The 7,500-nt window shown below is 39.1% G+C and overlaps 1 pseudogene; it reads left to right on the top strand.

Annotated features, from left to right (window-relative positions):
- The first annotated feature begins 5,070 nt into the window (after window positions 1–5,070).
- The window catches only part of LOC138034762 (uncharacterized), a 20,748-nt pseudogene continuing 18,318 nt past the window's right edge, over window positions 5,071–7,500 (top strand).

The raw sequence follows: 7,500 nt of genomic DNA, 5'->3' as shown, positions 1-7,500 counted from the left end.
TCCGTTTCTATAGTGAGTCGTGTAATAACCAAGACTAATCCTAACCTGACCCTAACTTTTCTCTAGGCTAAATTCAGGCTCCCAAAAAAGGACGAATAAATTAAATTTGAACCGGTAAAACGAGTTAGTAAACTTGTTTTTCCGCTTGCGCATGCGTTCAGCTACGTAACTGCTGCATTTGGGCGAGCCTGCTGTGTAATGGAATAGGACGAAGTGATATCGAAGTGCTGTCGAAGTGATGTCAAATGCATCACGTGGGGCGTGACGTACTTTGCACATGATCAATGAAAAATCTAACGGTTGCTCGCTGTGGTTTCTCTTTCGAGAAGAGTTTGGGAAAAACCAGATGCCCACAGGGTAAAAGACAAAATGATTGTTAAAATTGATTACTCTAAGCCTCTTCAGTCTTAAGATTTGTCTGTCTGTGCGATTTGTCTTTTAAGAGTTGTCTGTCTGTGCGAATTGTGACAACCGATAAGTTTAGGAACGTTCGAGAAAGCAGCCTCAAGAATGCACCAATCAGGTGAATCAATTGTCTCGATCCAGGAAGCTCCTGAAAAGTTGTCAGCCTTTAGATACCCTTAGACCTACGAAACGTCCTTACATCCTTACAAGTGCAAGAACTAGTTTCTAGTTTACTTTTGGTTAGGTCATGTTGCAACGATATCGACGACGTCACCTACTGATCCTAATATGCAAGCTACAGCATTATCGGCTTTTGAGACTGGCAAAAGGGTCCTCTCCAGTAGTTGGTTCAACTGAAAGTTGAATCAAGAGAATCATTGCGTAAGATCAGTGATAATAATGATGATGATGATGTTGATGATCATGATGATCATGATGATGATAATAATAATAATAATAATAATAATAATAATAATAATAATAATAATAATAATAATAATAATAGGCTCTTTGCGTCTATGCAGACGGTCTTTGCAGCTAGTAGACTAAATGAGAACTATCTGTCGTTTTCTGGTTCACAGATGAGACATCCTTCTCTTGAGGCTTCTTTCATTCCCGATTCTGCCAATGTTGGAAGCACAACTTCTGTTACAGTATGTACTTATCAGTGAGGTGCCACAGCGCTCACTGTTTCGGTCTTCCCCTCTGTCTCTTACCCTGAGCCAATTCCCCATAGAGGAGCTGTTTTGGAATGCGTGTATCATCCATTCTTCTCACATGTCCTAGCCATCTCAGTCTTCTTTTGCACAAGATTGTTGTCATGCTTTAAAGATTTGCTTGCTTCAGCACTTCGGTGTTGGTTATTCTGTCACTCAAAGTTATGCCCAGAGATCTTACCGAGGCATCTCAGATGAAAGACGTCAAGTTTCTTTTCTTGTCTGGTGCATGGTCCATGTTTCATCATCATCATCATTTATTTGCCTTTATGTGCATAATCCGATCTGCGCAGGGGTGTGCTGAGAACACATGCATCATAGATTACTATACCTCGATTAAATTTGATTGTGTTTCACATCATAGCCATATCATAGTATGAAAAGACTTTTCTGCGGGGTTAAAGTCCATACAGTCTCTCACTGACCAATTTTGGCCTGTGGAGGCTCCCTTAAGCCCAACAGTGGTCCCCAGCTACCCGCCAGATCGACCGCTGTCAGGCCGCTGCTCACAGCGGACCTTCAGATCGGAGAGATCGATTGAACAGAATCTCAAAAGATAATATTATAGGCTCTGGACCCCAATTTTGTGATTGGCGTATTATGCTCAAATCAACACAATTACCAAGAAGAACATCAGATCAGACGCTGTTAGTTTCCTTTGCGTGACAAAATTAATCTTCAGTTTTATAATTTACTAATCAGAGTAAAGTACGTTTTGAAGAACTCGATTTTTTTCCGTGTCAGCAGAAAATAACGAAAGCCAGTCCAGAGGAATATTTGAATAAGCCCTGTGTGATTCACTAATTTTCCAAAGTTGCATGACGTTGTAGCGTGTATCAATTTCCTTTCTGGGAATCACAACTGATTATATTGGACAAAAATCCTGCCAGCAGTTTTGTGCTCACTAGACATCTTTCCCTTCCTTTTATTCACCTACCCCTCCCTGATCTTCTCCACTACCTCCATCCTACCCCACCCTTCCTTCCTTCACACATCTATATCAAAGGAATTGGGTTACTGGAACTCTTTACAGGAAACAGCAAAAAAGTAATTCCAAAACGGGAACTGTTTTAAATCTTGTCCCAAGCACACAGTCACGGTCGAATTACGGCCAAAAAGTTGTCAACAAATCCACTCCATGCACAGAAAATGCCCAACAACCAATTGCAATGGCAGCTCCCAGCCTCCTCTCTTTGATAGAGATCGACTTGATCGTAAAATGCCACCCTTGTACCCCAACATGCTTTTAGGAACAACGAGCGGTACCGAACGGTTAGTGCGAAGTCTTGCACGTGCGAGCACGTACGGTGACAGCAGGAAGTGACCTTGGTTCAGAGCGCTGATCAACGGGGTTTGTTTCAACATCATTTGCCAATCTTAAAAGCAAAGGAAAATAAAAGCCACAAAGGCACATTTGAGTAAAACAAAGGCTATCACAGTAATTTAGTTGCCATAAATGTGCTTGTTGTTGTACAGTAGGCACGTAGATTCCTTCCAGATAAAACAGAAACAACCAAAATAGACCAAAATTTTCCTTTTAAACGTAGCGAAAATTTTTTACCTCTCAAAAAATTGTTTTGCAGCCCGTACGTCGGTCCGTAGAATGTGAATTTCCACATTAAAAATGGCGGACTGATCCGCTATGAACGGGACACGCGACTAACCCTTCCCTCGCCGTCGAAAATTTCGGATATCAACCACAATATTCCACAGATTATCTTAAGAGGAGTAAGTCAGCGACATTTCCTAGTTTGTTCTCAAAAGGCCAGCAGACTCCCCTACCCCTAGATGAAATATTTTGAGATACTTACTTACCACTACGCATGGTCTAACAAAGAACTCGAAGAATTTTCAACCTCTTTTGCGTCAAGTAAGGCATCATATTGTGTCCGACCTTTTAGAATATTGACATCTGACACCGGAATTTTCATCAGGAAATATTATGTTGCTTACTTGAGATATCATGCCCCATTCTAAACCTAATAATTCTCCGTCCGACTTCGCACTAATAACTGAGATCGAAAACCTTCGTGTTCGAGTATTGACCAAGTGTGGAGAAGTCCAATGACTTATTTCTCCTACAACATTAAACCTGTGTAGTGCTACGAATCTTACTTTCGATTATTTCAAAAAAAATTTCTTTGACATTCAGCTTGTTAACAGACCATTTTGCAAAATGAGTCATTTTCTTTCAAGATAAATTCTGGTGATTGCAAGTTCGAATGAAGCCTAACACTACTGTGAAATTTTTCGTGCCCAATTATTCCATACTAGGGATCAACCCTAGTATTGGAATTGGGCCCACACAAGGACAGAGAAAAACTCTGACCAGGGTGGGATTAGAACCCACGACCTTCGGATTAGATCACCGCAGCTCTACCGACTGAGCTACAAAGCCAGAACGGGAGCTGGCCGTGAGTATGTGAGATGTTATTCACAAGGACAAATTCGCCTCGGCCCAACCCTAATTTGAGGTAATCGCTTTTTAGCGATGGCCTTGTAGCTCAGTCGGTAGAGCAGCGGTGATCTAATCCGAAGGTCGTGGGTTCAAATCCCACACTGGTCAGAGTTTTTCTCTGTCCTTGTGTGGGCCCAATTCCAATACTAGGGCTGATCCCTGATGGAATAATTGGGTACAAAAAAATTCACAGTAGTGTTAGGCCTCATTCAAACTTGCAATCATTACTCCAAATGCTACTGAAAGACAACAACTAGCGATTATAAATTCTAGTATATAATTAATATTGTAACAGTACAAATAATACCATCGTTATGTTTAACGTAATGTAGTTACTTTCCAGTTGTATACAGCTCTATTTAATTGAAAATCTGAGAGACAAATATTTTAAATCTTCTATTACACAAGTTGTATTGCCAAAGGCATTATTGGAAATATCACTGTTTTATTCATTATGAAAAGTAGTCCTACTTGTGAAAGACAGGAAAGGGTTTAGCTCTGACGGAGGGTTAACACTCCAAGCGTCAGCTTTCAAATTTCTTTACAGTGATCAACTTACCATATCAACTCAGTTGATAAACCCTTTTGTTTATTTCAATTATCCACTGACACAGCACTACAGCTTCTTTACAAACTAAACCCCTTTATCCTACATGTGAAAGAATGCTTTACTTCCACAAACCATGAATATTGTTAGACCAAAAACCAAGACAGCGGTTGTTTTAGACTAAACAGTGCAAATACGTGATTACTACAATCACTACAATGCGTGCCAATCCCTTACCTAGAATGCAGTGTCTGACATTTGCAGACCGCAGACTAACTGTAACTCGCAGTAAAAGCTAATCGTTTTAAAGTGGTGCTTAGACTTAAATACTGCTTCGCAGCGTTATTTGAAATGGGTATAGACTTAAGCACTGTTTACAAGTGCTATTTGTAGGCAGTCTGCAGTTGTTATACACCTCCTGAACTGCTATCCGTTTCAAATAAGTGCGTAAACCTAATTGAGAGCTTAACCCTAATCACCAAGCCTTGCACGATTATCCCTAAACACCAAAGATTATTGTTCACGTGCATAACTAATTATTATTGTCTTTGATAGCGACAACAATCCATCATAATAATCTTAAAATGATTTCTCAAGTTTATTTTGTGCATACTCCATAAAATTAATCACAGAAAGATATCCAGTTATGTTAAAAAGGGCAGTGTTCTAAAAAATTTAAACCAGCAAACTGGTTTGAAGAAGAATAAACTTTTCAAACCAAAAACAAAAATAAACCACAACATATACACGTAAATGTTCAACTAGTCTTCCTTTAGACAATAGTGTCAAACTTAATGCGATTACAGGCAGAGAACTGAATACAAAAAAATGTCAAAGGAAAACTCTAACTTGTCATTTGGTATTGGATACGCCAAGTTGTGAACCTGGGAAAAATATAAAGTTTAGCAATTCATAGAATAGGCATTATATCAAACTGGTGCACCGCATTCAAGGAAGTTTTCCGCTTTGGTTAAGCGTTTGCTTCTGGATAATCCATAGTGTCCAAGGTAACTATGATTTTCTTATTTTAACCACCCTGGTGAAATAGAGCACCAACAAATATATATCTACTGAGTTGCCTTGAACTTTTTGGAACAACTTCAGCAGTTCAGGTCTCTTCCGAGGCTAAATTAGTTTTCATGCTTGTTCATAACTTTTTTTAGGTAATCCTGTGCAACGTTCATGAATGGGATGGAAATTACATTTTAAAGTTGACTGTAGAGGTTTCTGGTGTTAATCTAAGCCTCCAAAACGCTTTGCATGAATGCTTAATAAAAACATTTTAACAGCACGTAGTCAAATGAGAACTTTGATGTTTCTCATTTGGAATCCCAAAAACATGCATTTCGTAATTTTTCTAAATTTAAGGGGTGTAACTCGGTGTTTTCGATATCTATACCTATGGCAGTTCTTTTAGGACATTGTGGCTATAAGTTGCATCACAAAAATCCCCTTACACTTAAAAAAAATATATCTTCCTTGGTTGCAAAATAGTTTCTCTCTTTTTTGTTATATTATTGGGCAGTGTCGTTCTTGAACGATGGCAACTTTAACAACTTCTGCTGGCTAGTGAACTTAGCTTTGAGGGAAGGATCGTGCTTTTTTGGAGTTGGTGCTCTCTGTGTACCAGTTTTTCGTGAATATGAAATTATGAATTAACCAGCACTTGGCCAATGTAATGAAAGAATATATTCCCTCCACTGAACTCATATTCATTGGGTTTCAGACAGAGACACGCCCCTTTTCACAAAGAGCACGCCTTGGATTTCTTACCAAACACCGGATGATTGTTATAACTAAGCATGATTCTTTAACGTAACAAAATACCAAGCTTAATGATGCTAAAATCCTGCAAGCTCGCACATTTTGCTTGCTCTTCTTCATTTAAGATATACACAGCACCACAATTGTGCGTATGTACGCGAGTTAAGTCCAACAATGAATGTTATTTCAATCTCGCTTCTTTTTTCTCCGTTAAGTAATATGAATCGAGTTGTGGCTAACTCGTTGTAAAGAGCTAATTTCAGTCTGCCGTTTGCTCGTAAGAGGACATGATCCGACAAAAGCATATTTTTTGCTTTTGCTTGTGTTTCAAAGGAGCTAGTGACAGAATGTTTCTTTGAATCATTTATTTCCGGTAAACAAGCGAATCTTATGGAAATCCTAAAACTGGCATTTTGCGACATTGGTAGTAGTCAATATTATCAGGCTCAAAGCCTCATACAAGAAACACCTTATCCCCACCTTGACAAGTTAATGAGCAAAGCAGTTATTCCTGTGGGAAAAATCTCGCGTAATCTTTAACCAATGAGAGGCACTCTAGTCACGCCTGGCCACTAATTTTGCTGATCTATTATTTGGACTGCACAGCAAATAAATGTCCCTAGAACAATAGGCATTCTGCGTGATGGGAATGAAAAACGGTGTTCGAAAGGTGTTCGGGTCAACTAATTTGTTAGCCAGTTGTGCTTTAATAAAATAGTATCCAAATCCATCAGACTCTTAAGATACTATCATTTAGCTTCTCTTTTAATGCTACGTTCATGATGCAATTCGCCTGTACTCGTTCTCTTACTATTGTTGTTAAAAAAGGGTGGGGTTGGAAAGGATATTATTGTCAACTCGATGATTGGCCAGTTGTAGTTATCCTCACGTGTGAACTGATCGCAGAAATTTCGTTAAAAAACACTTTATAATGTTTGCTTTAAAGGCATTCCACGAATTTCCGTGACTAAGCCATCTACTAGATTGGCAACAAACCAAAAGTTACTTAACATCTTATATCTTTGTCTTGAAAGTCGCTGTTTTGTCGCAGTGTCCCATATATGACCTCAAGTGGTACACTTATGGCAGGGTTTTTATTAAGGCACAAGGAAAACACTATAATGTTCGCTTTAAGGGCATTCCGCGAATTTCCGTGACAAAGCCATCTACTAGATTTTCAACAAACCAAAAGTTGCTCAGCACTTTCCTATGTCTTTGTCTTGAAAGTCGCTGTTTTGTCGCAGTCTCCCATATATGACCTCACAAGGTACACTAATGGCAGGGATTTCATTAAGGCACAAGGAAAACACTTTATAATCTTCGCTTTAAGGGCTTTCCACGAATTTTCGTGACTAAGTCATCTACTAGATTGGCAACAAACCAAAGATTATTTATTTAGCACGTACTTACGTCTTTCTTTTGAAAATCGCTGTTTTGTCGGGGTCTCCCATGTATGACCTCACCTGATAAACTGATGGCAGGTACTTCATTAAGGCACAAAGAAAACACTCTGTAATGTTTGCTTTAAGGGCATTCCGCGAATTTCCGTGGCTAAGCCATCTATTAGATTTGCAACAAACCAAACGTTCCTTAGCACTTTCTTATGTCTT

The sequence above is a fragment of the Montipora capricornis genome, unplaced genomic scaffold (assembly GCF_036669925.1).
Source record: "Montipora capricornis isolate CH-2021 unplaced genomic scaffold, ASM3666992v2 scaffold_163, whole genome shotgun sequence".
Classification (NCBI taxonomy): Eukaryota; Metazoa; Cnidaria; class Anthozoa; order Scleractinia; family Acroporidae; genus Montipora; species Montipora capricornis.
This window is presented reverse-complemented; position numbering and strand designations above follow the sequence as displayed.